General features: G+C 48.8%; 1 protein-coding gene across 5 annotated transcripts in view; it reads right to left on the reverse strand.

Moving 5' to 3' along the window:
* LOC128684942 (circadian locomoter output cycles protein kaput) overlaps positions 1-15,775 on the reverse strand; it is a 136,833-nt gene extending 121,058 nt beyond the window's left edge. For 3 of the 5 annotated variants that reach the window (XM_070099497.1, XM_070099501.1, XM_070099511.1), the window contains exon 1: positions 15,546-15,775. The gene's annotated coding sequence lies outside the window, so the exon portion shown is untranslated. The remainder of the gene's footprint in view (positions 1-15,545) is intronic. The other 2 variants (XM_070099505.1, XM_070099509.1) reach the window with 1 other exon arrangement.
* Between the last annotated feature and the right edge of the window lie 1,749 nt (positions 15,776-17,524).

Below are 17,524 nucleotides of genomic sequence, written 5' to 3' on the forward strand. Positions count from 1 at the left end.
GAACGGTGGAACAGTAACAACAGGTAAGGTGGAACAGTGACAACAACAGTCGACAATAGCACCACCTAGGTGACGTCAGGCTACCTGACCTGGAAGGAAGTCCATAATGTTTATTTTTACACCCACAGACTTCCTCTGAGCACAGTTCTTCCTCAGATTCCTAAGTTAGCTTCTAACTCATTATAAACCGTAATATCTAAGCACGCTACTAGAGTAACCTTTGTGTATAGCCTCACTCTCCACTCTGTATGTTAGAAGTGATTAAGGTCCCACGACTCAAATGTTTTCGTAGCCTGGACACTATGAGTAGCCTGGTGGATATAATGGGTAGCCTGGTGGATATAATGGGTAGCCTGGTGGATATAATGGGTAGCCTGGTGGATATAATGGGTAGCCTGGTGGATATAATGGGTAGCCTGGTGGATATAATGGGTAACCTGGTGGATATAATGGGTAGCCTGGTGGATATAATGGGTAGCCTGGTGGATATAATGGGTAGCCTGGTGGATATAATGGGTATCCTGGTGGATATAATGGGTATCCTGGTGGATATAATGGGTAGCCTGGATATAATGGGTAGCCTGGTGGATATAATGGGTAGCCTGGTAGATATAATGGGTAGCCTAGTAGATATAATGGGTAGCCTGGTGGATACAATGGGTAGCCTGGATATAATGGGTAGCCTGGTGGATATAATGGGTAGCCTGGTGGATATAATGGGTAGCCTGGTGGATATAATTGGTATCCTGGTGGATATAATGGGTAGCCTGGTGGATATAATGGGTAGCCTGGTGGATACAATGGGTAGCCTGGTGGATATAATGGGTAGCCTGGTGGATATCATGGGTAGTCTGGATATAATGGGTAGCCTGGATATAATGGGTAGCCTGGTGGATACAATGGGTAGCCTGGTGGATACAATGGGTAGCCTGGTGGATATAATGGGTAGCCTAGTAGATATAATGGGTAGCCTAGCAGATATAATGGGTAGCCTGGTGGATAAAATGGGTAGACTGGTGGATACAATGGGTAGCCTAGTAGATATAATGGGTAGCCTGTGGATATAATGGGTAGCCTGGTGGATATAATGGGTAGCCTAGTAGATATAATGGGTAGCCTGGTGGATACAATGGGTAGCCTAGTAGATATAATGGGTAGCCTGGTGGATAAAATGGGTAGACTGGTAGATATAATGTGTAGCCTGGTGGATAAAATGGGTAGACTGGTAGATATAATGGGTAGCCTGGTGGATACAATGGGTAGACTGGTAGATATAATGGGTAGCCTGGTGGATAAAATGGATAGACTGGTAGATATAATGGGTAGACTGGTGGATACAATGGGTAGCCTGGTGGATATAATGAATAGCCTGGATATAATGGGTAGACTGGTAGATATAATGGGTAGCCTGGTGGATATAATGGGTAGCCTGGTGGATACAATGGGTAGACTGGTAGATATAATGTGTAGCCTGGATATAATGGGTAGACTGGTGGATACAATGGGTAGCCTGGTGGATATAATGGGTAGACTGGTGGATACAATGGGTAGCCTAGTAGATATAATGGGTAGCCTGGTGGACATAATGGGTAGCCTGGTGGATATTATGAATAGCCTGGTGGATACAATGGGTAGACTGGTAGATATAATGGGTAGCCTGGTAGATATAATGGGTAGCCTGGTAGATATAATGGATAGCCTGGTGGACATAATGGGTAGCCTGGTGGATATTATGAATAGCCTGGTGGATACAATGGGTAGACTGGTAGATATAATGGGTAGCCTGGTGGATACAATGGGTAGCCTGGATATAATGGGTAGCCTGGTGGATATAATGGGTAGCCTGGTGGATACAATGGGTAGCCTAGATATAATGGGTAGCCTGGTGGATAAAATGGGTAGACTGGTGGATACAATGGGTAGCCTAGTAGATATAATGGGTAGCCTGGTGGATATAATGGGTAGCCTGGTGGATATAATGAATAGCCTGGTGGATACAATGGGTAGCCTAGTAGATATAATGGGTAGCCTGGTGGATACAATGGGTAGACTGGTAGATATAATGGGTAGCCTGGTAGATATAATGGATAGCCTGGTGGATACAATGGGTAGCCTAGTAGATATAATGGGTAGCCTGGTGGATACAATGGGTAGCCTGGTGGATACAATGGGTAGCCTGGTAGATACAATGGGCTACCTGGTAGATACAATGGGCTACCTGGTAGATGCAATGGGCTACCTGGTAGATACAATGGGCTACCTGGTAGATGCAATGGGCTACCTGGTAGATACAATGGGCTACCGGGTAGATATAATGGGCTACCTGGTAGATACAATGGGCTACCTGGTAGATACAATGGGCTACCTGGTAGATACAATGGGCTACCTGGTGGGTACAATGGGCTACCTGGTAGATACAATGGGCTACCTGGTAGGTACAATGTAGATACAATGGGCTACCGGGTAGATATAATGGGCTACCTGGTAGGTACAATGTAGATACAATGGGCTACCGGGTAGATATAACGGGCTACCTGGTAGATACAATGGGCTACCTGGTAGATACAATGGGCTACCTGGTAGATACAATGGGCTACCTTGTAGATACAATGGGCTACCTTGTAGATACAATGGGCTACCTGGTAGATACAATGGGCTACCTGGTAGATACAATGGGCTACCTTGTAGATACAATGGGCTACCTGGTAGGTACAATGGGCTGCCTGGTAGGTACAATGGGCTGCCTGGTAAGTACAATGGGCTACCGAGTAGATACAATGGGCTACCGGGTAGATACAATGGGCTACCGGGTAGATACAATGGGCTACCTGGTAGATACAATGGGCTACCTGGTGGGTACAATGGGCTACCTGGTAGATACAATGGGCTACCTGGTAGATATAATGGGCTACCTGGTAGATACAATGGGCTACCTTGTAGATACAATGGGCTACCTGGTAGGTACAATGGGCTGCCTGGTAGGTACAATGGGCTACCTGGTAAGTACAATGGGCTACCTTGTAGATACAATGGGCTACCTGGTAGGTACAATGGGCTGCCTGGTAAGTACAATGGGCTACCGAGTAGATACAATGGGCTACCTGGTAGATACAATGGGCTACCGGGTAGATACAATGGGCTACCTGGTAGATACAATGGGCTACCTGGTGGGTACAATGGGCTACCTGGTAGATACAATGGGCTACCTGGTAGGTACAATGGGCTACCTGGTAGATACAATGGGCTACCTGGTAGATACAATGGGCTACCTGGTAGGTACAATGGGCTACCTGGTTAGGAGGGTGATGGTGTGGTGTACTTGTGATGGGGGAGGAAGGGTCCGGGAATCAGAGCAGCACTCAACACCGCCAGTGTGTTAACCTCCATTATGTTGTGAAATCCTAGCCTCAAGAAAGAGAGACTAGATGTGTTCCGGTCGCTACAAGATCTGAGAAAGGTATCCCTGGGTTCCACAAGCCCAGCCTCCCGAGGGCTCTCAACCTGACCTCTAGTGTGTAAGCCGGGGTATCACACACACACACACACACACACACACACACACACACACACACACACACACACACACACACACACACACACACACACACACACACGTACGTTTGACACATTTTCACACAAGAGATTAGTGCAAATGCTTGAGGATCAGGCAGGGATAACAGGGAAGGCACTGCAATGGATCAGAGAAAACCCGTCAGCAAGACAATGGCGAGTCATGGTACGTGGTGAGGTGTCAGAGTGGGCGCCTGTGACGAGGGGAGTTCCACAGGGGTCAGTCCGGGGACCGGTGCTGTTTCTGGTATTTGTGAACGACATGACGGAAGGAGTAGACTCCTTAGTGTCCCTGTTTGCAGATGATGTGAAGCTGATGAGAAGAATTCAGTCGGACGAGGACCAGGCAGAACTACAGAGGGATCTGGACAGCCTGCAGGCCTGATCCAGAAACTGGCTCCTGGAGTTCAACCCCACCAAGTGCAACGTCATGAAGATTTTGGAAGGGCAAAGAAGACCGCAGATGGAGTACAGTCTAGGGGGCCAGAGACTACAAACCTCACTCACGGAAAAGGATCTTGGGGCGAGTATAACACCAGGCACATCTGAGGCGCACATCAATCAAATAACTGCTGCAGCATATGGGCGCCTAGCAAACCTAAGAACAGCATTCCGATATCTTAATAAGGAATCGTTCAGGACCCTGTACACCGTGTATGTTAGGCTCATATTGGAGTATGCAGCACCAGTTTGGAACCCACCTCTAACGTAAAGGAACTAGAGAAAGTGCAAAGGTTTGCAACAAGACTAGTCTCGGAGCTAAGGGGTATGTCCTACGAGAAGAGGTTAAGGGAAATCGACCTGACAACACTGGAGGACAGGAGAGATAGGGGGGGGGGGACATGACAACAACCTATAAAATACTGAGAGGAATTGACAAGGTGGACAGAGACAGAATGTTCCAGAGATGGGACACAGCAACAAGGGGTCACAGTTGGAAGTTGAAAACTCAGATGAATCACAGGGATGTTAGGAACTATTTCTTCAGTCACAGAGTTATCAGGAACTGGAATAGTTAGGGAAGCGATGTAGTGGAGGCAGGATCTATTCATACCTGGAGTTTACCTGGAGAGAGTTCCGGGGGTCAACGCCCCCGCGGCCCGGTCTGTGACCAGGCCTCATGGTGAATCAGGGCCTGATCAACCAGGCTGTTACTGCTGGCTGCACGCAATCCAACGTACGAGCCACAGCCCGGCTGGTCATAGCTTTAAGAAGAGGTATGATAAAGCTCATGGAGCGGGAAGAGTGACCCAGTAGCGGCCAGTGAAGAGGCGGGGCCAGGAGCTGTGAATCGACCCTTGCAACCACAACTAGGTGAGCACACACACATACACACATGGACATTTTAACGGGATGAACCGAAATCTGCGTCCCAGGGGTCACGACCTGACTGATGGACCAGCATCACTGACACATGCCTGGTCATCAGACTGGTGGACCAGCATCACTGACACACACCTGGTCATCAGACTGGTGAACCAGCATCACTGACACACACCTGGTCATCAGACTGGTGAACCAGCATCACTGACACACACCTGGTCATCAGGCTGGTGAACCAGCATCACTGACACACACCTGGTCATCAGACTGGTGAACCAGCATCACTGACACACACCTGGTCATCAGACTGGTGGACCAGCATCACTGACACACACCTGGTCATCAGGCTGGTGAACCAGCATCACTGACACACACCTGGTCATCAGACTGGTGAACCAGCATCACTGACACACACCTGGTCATCAGACTGGTGGACCAGCATCACTGACACACACCTGGTCATCAGACTGGTGAACCAGCATCACTGACACACACCTGGTCATCAGACTGGTGGACCAGCATCACTGACACACACCTGGTCATCAGGCTGGTGAACCAGCATCACTGACACACACCTGGTCATCAGACTGGTGAACCAGCATCACTGACACACACCTGGTCATCAGGCTGGTGGACCAGCATCACTGACACACACCTGGTCATCAGACTGGTGGACCAGCATCACTGACACACGCCTGGTCATCAGACTGGTGGACCAGCATCACTGACGCACACCTGGTCATCAGGCTGGTGAACCAGCATCACTGACACACACCTGGTCATCAGACTGGTGAACCAGCATCACTGACACACACCTGGTCATCAGACTGGTGAACCAGCATCACTGACACACACCTAGTCATCAGACTGGTAGAACAGCATCACTGACACACCTGGTCATCAGACTGGTAGACCAGCATCACTGACACACACCTGGTCATCAGACTGGTGAACCAGCATCACTGACACACACCTGGTCATCAGACTGGTGGACCAGCATCACTGACACACACCTGGTCATCACACTGGTAGAACAGCATCACTGACACACACCTGGTCATCAGACTGGTAGACCAGCATCACTGACACACACCTGGTCATCAGACTGGTAGACCAGCATCACTGACATGCAATACTCATCTGTATCAGGTTGCTAAGTTAGTTTTGGTTGCAGACGTTACAAAATACCTCCAATAAAAGGTCACCTGGAGAGGGTCTCGGGGTCAATGCCCCCGCGGCCTGGTCCAGGACCAGGCCTAGTGATGGATCAGGGCCTGATCAACCAGGCTGTTACTGCTAGCAGAACGCAAGCCGACATACGAACCACAGCCCAGCTTGTCAGGTATTGACTTGAGGTGCCTGTCTAGCTCCTTGAAGACAGCCAGGGGTCTATTGATAATCCCCTTTATGTATTCCTGGTAGGCAGTTGAACAGTCTTGGGCCCCTGACAACACTTACTGTGTTGTCAGGGGCCCCTGTTTTTCATTGGGAGGATGTTACATCTCCTGCGAAGTCTTTTGCCTTCGTAAGGAGTGATTTCCGTGTGCAGATTTGGGACTAGACCCTCTCAAGAGTCTCCAAGTGTATATTATCATGTATCTTTTTCACCTGCATTCCAAGCAGTGCAGGTCAATGGACTTGAACCGTTCCCAGCAATTTAGTTGCTGTATTGTGTTTATACGTGCAGTGAAAGTTCTCTGTGCATGTTCTAGGTCTACAGTTTCGCCTGCCTTGGAAGGGGCCGTTAGTGTACAGCAATATTCCAGCCTAGAGAGAACAAACAATATGAAGAGAATCATCAGTGACTTGGCATCCCTAGTTTTGAAGGTTCTCATTATCCACCCGATCATTTTCGTAATGTTCAATATGTACAGTACATACTGAGAGCTAAGAACCAGTGCTGAGTGTATACATATACTGTACCATCATTTTCCTTCTTGAAATGTGTACTCGGATTTCTGCTCAATACTAACCCACATGGAGAGAGAAAAACAGGTGACTGATTAATCTGTATATTTCGACCTCATCCTGGGATCCCAGAAGGGGGTCGAAATATACAGATTAATCACTGAGTACTGACAAGTGTTTATTTCACTTCATTCACTGGGATTTATGTTCATGTGGGATAAAGAAGAGCAGTTGTGAGTGAGGCGAGCATCCTTCATGAAAACTGTCAGCAGGACCTTACTCTCGTGCTGTTAATCCTCAAGTTTTCCTGCTTTTGAAGTTTACCCTCCCTCTCTCTTTCCTTCCCTCCCTCTCCCTCTCTCTTTCCTTCCCTCCCTCTCCCTCTCTCTTTCCTTCCTTCCCTCTCCCTTACTCTTTCCTTCCCTCCCTCCCTCTCCCTCTCTCTTTCCTTCCCTCCCTCTCCTTCACTCTTTCCTTCCCTCCCTGCACCACCCTCCTCGCTGCCTCACACAACAAAGCACTTAATATCAGTGCTTCATTAGTTGCGTGCCACACACACAACCGCCTGCTAACTACCTTCCACCTCCACTCATTAACAACTTATTTTTGGCACTCCTATATTAATTTTTCTTTAATTATTCCCGTGTGAGTCAAATGATGGAAGCGTGGAAGATGCGGAGGAGAAACTGTACCGTAACAGACTACTACTACTACTACTACTACTACTACTACTAATAATAATAATAATAATAATAATAATCCTTATTTCTACATGTACAAGGTATACATACCATAGTTGATATCAATGACATACTACTATATAGAAAGCCCCTTGTTATGCAGAACATTTCCCGCAAATTAGGTCAATTTTGTGAAAAGGATGATACGCACACCGGCCGACTAACACCCAGGTACCTATTTTACTGGTAGATGAACAGGGGCAGCAGGTACCTTAATCAAACACTTCCTAATGTTTCCACCCGTACCGGGGATCGATCCACGGACCTCAGTGTGTGACGTGAATACGCTACCGATCAAACTACGTGACATCTTAAGTAGGAATAGGAGGTTAATAGGAACACAAAAAGAGAAAAAAAGAAAATGATAACGAATCCGACTAAAAAAAGAAAACCGGGAGTAGAAGTAGTAGCAGAAATAAAATGAAAAATATTAAGAATGAGAGGAAAATAACAAGTAGAAGTAACGGAAATTGAAATAGAGAGGCAAGCACGCACAGCGAAAAGGCGGAGCCAGGAGCTATGAATCGACCCCTGCAACTACAAACACGCACGCACGCACACACATGCGCGCGCGCGCACACACACACACACACACACACACACACACACACACACACACACACACACACACACACACACACACACACACGATTAAGGGACATGCCGGCATACAGGAAGGTGTATCTCGACCGCGACAGAACACAAGAAGAAAGGCAGAAACTGAGAGAGATGGTACAAAGGCGAAAGGAGGAAAGAGAGGGGATGGAGGAGACAGACAGGAGATCCCAGACCCAGGAAGAAGATCAAATACAGCCTCCCTCACAACTTCCTATAGAAGCCTCCCAACCAGGTCAACCCCAGTGCAACCAAACACTCTAAATCAAAACACCCATGCCGCATCCAATGCCCCCACCCACTACATTACAAACTCCACCCCCACAGCAACAACCCATAGTTCCTTACCAGGTCTCCCACTTCCCCAACCCCAATACACCTCCCAGACCACAGTCTTAGAAAAGAAGTTGAAGGTGTGGTATACAAATGCAGATGGAATAACAAACAAGTATGAGGAGTGGCACAAAAGAATCAAGGAGACATCCCCAGACATAATAGCACTCACAGAAACAAAACTCACCAGAATAATAACAGATTCAATCTTTCCATCCGGATATCAAATCCTCAGGAAAGACAGAGGGAGGAGAGGGGGAGGAGGAGTTGCACTGCTCATTAAAAACCAGTGGGGTTTTGAGAAAATGGAAGGAATGGATGGCACGGGCGAAAGGGACTACTTAGTAGGAACAATCCAGTCTGAAGGACATAAGGCGATAATTGCAGTAATGTACAACCCACCACAGAACTGCAGGAGGCCAAGAGAAGAATATGATGAGAGCAACAGAGCAATGATCGACACACTAGCCGAGGTGGCCAGGAGAGCACACATGGGGGGAGCAAAGTTACTAGTTATGGGTGATTTCAATCACAAGGAGATTGACTGGGAAAACCTGGAGCCCCATGGGGGTCCCGAAACATGGAGAGCCAAGATGATGGATGTGGTACTGGAAAACCTCATGCATCAACATGTTAGAGACACTACCAGAGAGAGAGGAGAGGATGAACCAGCAAGACTGGACCTTGTATTCACCTTGAGTAGTTCGGACATCGAGGGTATCATGTATGAAAGGCCCCTGGGAGCTAGTGATCATGTGGTTCTGTGCTTTGACTACATAGTTGAGCTCCAAGTGGAGAGAGTAGCAGGAATAGGCTGGGAAAAACCAAACTACAAAAGGGGGAACTACTCAGGCATGAGGAACTTCCTTCAAGACATTCAGTGGGAGAGGGAACTGACAGGAAAACCAGTACAAGAAATGATGGACTATGTGGCAACAAAATGCAAGGAGGCAGAGGAGAGGTTTGTTCCCAAGGGAAACAGAAATAATGGGAAGAACAGAACGAGTCCTTGGTTCACCCAAAGGTGTAGGGAGGCAAAAACTAGGTGTACTAGAGAATGGAAAAGGTACAGAAGACAAAGAACTCAGGAAAATAAAGAGATTAGCCGAAGAGCCAGAAACGAATATGCACAGATAAGAAGGGAGGCTCAGAGACAATATGAAAATGACATAGCATCAAAAGTAAAGACTGACCCAAAGCTGTTGTACAGCCACATCAGGAGGAAAACAACAGTCAAGGACCAGGTAATCAGACTGAGGAAGGGTGATGGGGAATTCACAAGAAACGACCGAGAGGTATGTCGGGAGCTCAACACAAGATTTAAAGAGGTATTTACAGTGGAAACCAGTAGGACTCCAGGAAATCAGAACAGGGGGGCACACCAGCAAGTGCTGGATGAGGTACATATAACCAAGGAGGAGGTGAAGAAGCTGCTATGCGAACTTGACACCTCAAAGGTGGTGGGACCAGACATCTCTCCATGGGTCCTTAAAGAGGGAGCAGAGATATTGTGTGAGCCATTAACAAAGATCTTCAACACATTTGAAACTAGGCAACTCCCTGAGGTATGGAAAATGGCAAATGTAGTCCCAATTTTTAAAAAGGGAGACAGACATGAGGCACTAAACTACAGACCTGTATCACTAACGTGTATAGTATGCAAGGTCATGGAGATCATTATCAGGAGGAGTGTGTTGGAGCACCTGGAAAGAAACAAGTGTACAATTGACAACCAGCACGGTTTCAGGGAAGGAAAATCCTGTGTCACAAACCTACTAGAGTTTTATGACAAGGTGACAGAAGTAAGACAAGAGAGAGAGGGGTGGATCGACTGCATATTTTTGGACTGCAAGAAGGCCTTCGACACAGTTCCTCACAAGAGGTTACTGCAAAAGCTAGAGGATCAGGCACACATAACAGGAAAGGCACTGCAATGGATCAGAGAATATCTGACAGGGAGGCAACAACGAGTCATGGTACGCGACGAGGTGTCAGAGTGGGCGCCTGTGACAAGCGGGGTTCCACAGGGGTCAGTCCTAGGACCTGTGCTGTTCTTGGTATATGTGAACGACATAACGGAAGGGATAGACTCAGAAGTGTCCTTGTTTGCAGATGATGCGAAGTTAATGAGAAGAATCAAATCGGACGAGGATCAGGCAGGACTACAAAGAGACCTGGACAGGCTACAAGCCTGGTCCAGCAACTGGCTCCTTGAATTTAACCCTGCCAAACGCAAAGTCATGAAGATTGGGGAAGGGCAAAGAAGACCGCAGACACAATATAGTTTAGATGGCCAAAGACTGCAAACCTCACTCAAGGAAAAAGATCTGGGGGTGAGTATAACACCGAGCATATCTCCTGAGGCGCACATAAATCAGATAACTGCTGCAGCATACGGGCGCCTGGCAAACCTACGGATAGCGTTCCGATACCTCAGTAAGGAGTCGTTCAAGACACTGTATACCATCTACGTCAGGCCCATACTGGAGTATGCAGCACCAGTTTGGAATCCACACCTAGTCAAGCACGTCAAGAAATTAGAGAAAGTGCAAAGGTTTGCAACAAGACTAGTCCCAGAGCTACGGGGATTGTCCTACGAAGAAAGGTTGAGGGAAATCGGCCTGACGACATTGGAGGCCAGGAGGGTCAGGGGAGACATGATAACGACATATAAAATACTGAGCGGAATAGACAAGGTGGACAAAGACAGGATGTTCCAGAGATGGGACACAGACACAAGAGGTCACAATTGGAAGTTGAAGACTCAGATGAATCGAAGGGATGTTAGGAAATATTTCTTCAGTCATAGAGTAGTCAAGTCGTGGAATAGTCTAGAAAGTGAAGTAGTGGAGGCAGGAACCATACATAGTTTTAAGGCGAGGTATGATAAAGCTCATGGAGCAGGGAGAGAGAGGACCTAGTAGCAATCAGTGAAGAGGCGGGGCCAGGAGCTATGACTCGACCCCTGCAACCACAAATAGGTGAGTACAAATAGGTGAGTACGCACAAAAACACACACGCACACAAACACGCACACACACAAGCACAAAAGCGCACAAACACGCACGCACACAAACACGCACAAAAACACACTAGCACGCACACAAACACGCACGCACACACACACGCACACAAACACGCACGTAAACACGCACTCAAACACGCACGCACACTAACACGCACTCACACAAACACGCACGCACACAAACACGCACACACACTGACACGCACTCACAAAAACACGCACGCACACAAACACGCACGCACACAAACGCACGAACACAAACACGCACTCACACAAATACGCACTCACACAAACGCACGCACACGAACACGCACACACACACGCACTCACACAAATACGCACTCACACAAATACGCACGCATACAAACACCCACGCACACTAACACGCATGCACAAACACGCACGCAAACACGCACGCACACAAACACGCACGCACACACGCACGCAAACACGCATGCACAAACGCAAACACGCACGCACACAAACACGCATGCACACAAACACGCACTCACACAAACACGCGCTCACACAAACACGCACGCACACAAACACGCACGCACACTAACACGCATGCACACAAACACGCACGCACACAAACACGCACGCACAAACACGCACGCGCACAAACACGCACGCACACAAACACGCACGCACACAAACGCACGCACACAAACACGCACGCACGCACACGAACACGCAGTCACAAAAACACGCACGCACACAAACACGCACTCACAAACACGCACTCACACAAACACGCACTCACACAAACACGCACGCATACAAACACGCACGCACACTAACACGCATGCACAAACACGCACGCAAACACGCACGCACACACGCACGCAAAAACGCATGCACAAACACGCACATACAAACACGCACGCACACAAACACGCAGGCACAAACATGCACGCACACAAACACGCACTCACACTGACACGCATGCACACAAACACGCACTCACACAAACACGCACGCACGCACACAAACACGCACGCACACAAACACGCACGCACAAAAACGCACGCGCACAAACACGAACGCACACAAACACAAACACGCAAACACAAACACGCACACAAACACGCACACAAACACGCACACAAACACACGCACACACTCACACAAACACACAAACACGCACACACACGCACACAAAGACGCGCACAAAGACGCACACAAACATGCATACAAACACGCACAAACACACAAACACACGCACACAAACACACGCATGCAAACACGTACACAAACACGCACACAAACACGCACGCAAATACGCACACGCACAAAAACACGCACACAAACACACCCACACGCACACAAACACACCCACACGCACACAAACACACGCACACAAACATGCACACAAACACGCACACAAGCACAAACACGCACACAAACACACGCACACAAACACGCACACAAACATACACACGCACACATACACATGCACACAATCACACACGCACACAAACACGCACACGCACAAACACGCACACAAACATACACACGCACACATACACATGCACACAAACACACAAACACACAAGCACACAAACACGCACACGCACACACGCGCGCACACACACGCACACAAACACGCATACGCACAAACACGCACACAAACATACACACGCACACATACACATGCACACAAACACACAAGCACACAAACACGCACACGCACACACGCACGCAAACACACACGCACACAAACACGCACGCACACAAACACGCACGCACACTAACAGTTTTATGATAAAATAACAGAAGTAAGACACGAGAGAGAGGGGTGGGTTGATTGCATCTTCTTGGACTGCAAGAAGGCCTTTGACACAGTTCCTCACAAGAGATTAGTGCAGAAGCTAGAGCATCAGGCGCATATAACAGGAAGGGCACTGCAATGGATCAGAGAATACCTGACAGGGAGACAACAACGAGTCATGGTACGTAATGATGTATCACAGTGGGCACCTGTGACGAGCGGGGTCCCACAGGGGTCGGTCCTAGGACCAGTGCTATTTTTGGTATATGTGAACGACATGATGGAAGGGTTAGACTCAGAAGTGTCCCTGTTTGCAGATGATGTGAAGTTAATGAGGAGAATTAAATCTGATGAGGACCAGGCAGGACTTCAAAGAGACCTGGACAGACTGGACACCAGGTCCAGCAAATGGCTTCTCGAATTTAATCCTGCCAAATGCAAAGTCATGAAGATAGGGGAAGGGCACAGAAGACCACAGACCGAGTATAGGCTAGGTGGCCAAAGACTGCAAACCTCACTCAAGGAGAAAGATCTTGGGGTGAGTATAACACCGAGCATGTCTCCGGAAGCACACATCAATCAGATAACTGCTGCAGCATATGGGCGCCTGGCAAACCTGAGAACAGCATTCCGATACCTTAGTAAGGAATCGTTCAAGACACTGTACACCGTGTATGTCAGGCCCATACTGGAGTATGCAGCACCTGTTTGGAACCTGCACTTGATAAAGCACGTCAAGAAACTAGAGAAAGTACAAAGGTTTGCGACAAGGTTAGTTCCAGAGCTACGGGGAATGTCCTATGAAGAAAGATTAAGGGAAATCGGCCTGACGACACTGGAGGACAGGAGGGTCAGGGGAGACATGATAACGACATATAAAATACTGCGTGGAACAGACAAGGTGGACAGGATGTTCCAGGGAGGGGACACAGAAACAAGAGGCCACAATTGGAAGTTGAAGACACAAATGAGTCAGAGATATTAGGAGGTATTTCTTCAGTCATAGAGTTGTCAGGCAGTGGAATAGCCTAGAAAATGACGTAGTGGAGGCAGGAACCATACACAGTTTTAAGACGAGGTTTGATAAAGCTCATGGAGCGGGGAGAGAGAGGGCCCAGTAGCAACCGGTGAAGAGGCGGGGCCAGGAGCTAAGACTCGACCCCTGCAACCACAAATAGGCGAGTACACAAACACGCACAAACTCGCACGCACACAAACACGCACGCACACAATCACGCACGCACACACAAACGCGCATAAACACACACGCACACAAACACGCACACAAACACACGCACGCACACAAACAAGCACACAAACACGCACACAAACACGCACGCACACAAACACGCACACACGCACGCACATACACACGCGCACATACACACGCACACAAACACACGCACACGAACACAAACACACGCACACAAACACACGCACACAAACACGCACACGCATATAAATACGCACACAAACACGCACATACACACGCGCACACGCACACACACACGCACACAAACACGCACACAAACACACACGCACACAAACACACAAACACACGCACACAAACACACACGCACACAAACACGCACATGCACACAAACACACACGCACACAAACACAAACAAACGCACAAACACGCACACACACACGCACCCTAACACGCACACAAACACACGCACCCTAACACGCACACTAACACACACAAACACGTACACGCACACAAACACACGCACACAAACACACGCGCACACAAACACGCACATACGCACACAAACACACGCACACAAACACGCACACAAACATGCACAAACACGCACACACGCACATACACACGCACACAAACACGCACACAAACACGCACACAAACACACACGCAAACACACGCACACAAACACGCACACAAACACGCACACAAACACACACGCACACAAACACACGCACAAACACGCACACACGCACACACGAGCTAACACTCGACCCCTACAACCACAAATAGGCGAGTACAAACAAACACGCACACAAACACGCACACAAACACACGCACACAAACACGCACACAAACACGCACTATAAGAGCGTTAACAACGTTATATAACACATGCAGTGAGCATTAAGAGCTATTATCTCCTCCTAAGCATACGAAAATGGACTTTACCAGTCACACATTAAACATATAATCATTCCATAGGTCTATTTCCTAACTCAAAAATCCCAAATAAATAAAAACAAGCCTTAAATAACTGAAAATACTAACCAGAGCCTCAGTGATAGTTGGGTGAGAATCTTAGTCCACCTCAATAGTACTGCATTTTGGGTCGTTATATCCAGTTTAGAGCGCCGGTGTAGTGGTGTAAGTATCCGGGTGTCACTACACTACACTTGTACTGGCAGGGAGATGTGTAACATGGTGGTAGCCAGTGTACTGAGGCAGATATATACCAGGAGTTAGGGAGAGGTGAGTGTACACACATGTTCACTGGCGGCCATCTTGGTCCTGACTGATTCTTGTGATGATAGATGGCAGCAGTGGCCTTCCTTCCCTCCCTATCATCACCCCCCTCTCCTTCCCTTGTGATGATAGATGGCAGCAGTGGCCTTCCTTCCCTCCCTATCATCACCCCCTCTCCTTCCCTTGTGATGATAGATGGCAGCAGTGGCCTTCCTTCCCTCCCTATCATCACCCCCTCTCCTTCCCTTGTGATGATAGATGGCAGCAGTGGCCTTCCTTCCCTCCCTATCATCACCCCCCTCTCCTTCCCTTGTGATGATAGATGGCAGCAGTGGCCTTCCTTCCCTCCCTATCATCACCCCCTTCTCCTTCCCTTGTGATGATAGATGGCAGCAGTGGCCTTCCTTCCCTCCCTATCATCACCCCCCTCTCCTTCCCTTGTGATGATAGATGGCAGCAGTGGCCTTCCTTCCCTCCCTATCATCACCCCCTTCTCCTTCCCTTGTGATTATAGATGGCAGCAGTGGCCTTCCTTCCCTCCCTATCATCACCCCCCTCTCCTTCCCTTGTGATGATAGATGGCAGCAGTGGCCTTCCTTCCCTCCCTATCATCACCCCCCTCTCCTTCCCTTGTGAAGATAGATGGCAGCAGTGGCCTTCCTTCCCTCCCTATCATCACCCCCCTCTCCTTCCCTTGTGATGATAGATGGCAGCAGTGGCCTTCCTTCCCTCCCTATCATCACCCCCCTCTCCTTCCCTTGTGATGATAGATGGCAGCAGTGGCCTTCCTTCCCTCCCTATCATCACCCCCCTCTCCTTCCCTTGTGAAGATAGATGGCAGCAGTGGCCTTCCTTCCCTCCCTATCATCACCCCCCTCTCCTTCCCTTGTGATGATAGATGGCAGCAGTGGCATTCCTTCCCTCCCTATCATCACCCCCCTCGCCTTCCCTTGTGATGATAGATGGCAGCAGTGGCATTCCTTCCCTCCCTATCATCACCCCCTCTCCTTCCCTTGTGATAATAGATGGCAGCAGTGGCCTTCCTTCCCTCCCTATCATCACCCCCTCTCCTTCCCTTGTGATAATAGATGGCAGCAGTGGCCTTCCTTCCCTCCCTATCATCACCCCCTCTCCTTCCCTTGTGATGATAGATGGCAGCAGTGGCATTCCTTCCCTCCCTATCATCACCCCCCTCGCCTTCCCTTGTGAAGATAGATGGCAGCAGTGGCCTTCCTTCCCTCCCTATCATCACCCCCTCTCCTTCCCTTGTGATGATAGATGGCAGCAGTGGCATTCCTTCCCTCCCTATCATCACCCCCCTCGCCTTCCCTTGTGATGATAGATGGCAGCAGTGGCATTCCTTCCCTCCCTATCATCACCCCCTCTCCTTCCCTTGTGAAGATAGATGGCAGCAGTGGCCTTCCTTCCCTCCCTATCATCACCCCCTCTCCTTCCCTTGTGAAGATAGATGGCAGCAGTGGCCTTCCTTCCCTCCCTATCATCACCCCCATCTCCTTCCCTTGTGATGATAGATGGCAGCAGTGGCCTTCCTTCCCTCCCTATCATCACCCCCTCTCCTTCCCTTGTGAAGATAGATGGCAGCAGTGGCCTTCCTTCCCTCCCTATCATCACCCCCCTCTCCTTCCCTTGTGATGATAGATGGCAGCAGTGGCCTTCCTTCCCTCCCTATCATCACCCCCCTCTCCTTCCCTTGTGATGATAGATGGCAGCAGTGGCCTTCCTTCCCTCCCTATCATCACCCCCTCTCCTTCCCTTGTGATAAT

This window comes from Cherax quadricarinatus, chromosome 5 (assembly GCF_038502225.1).
Source record: "Cherax quadricarinatus isolate ZL_2023a chromosome 5, ASM3850222v1, whole genome shotgun sequence".
Lineage (NCBI taxonomy): Eukaryota > Metazoa > Arthropoda > Malacostraca > Decapoda > Parastacidae > Cherax > Cherax quadricarinatus.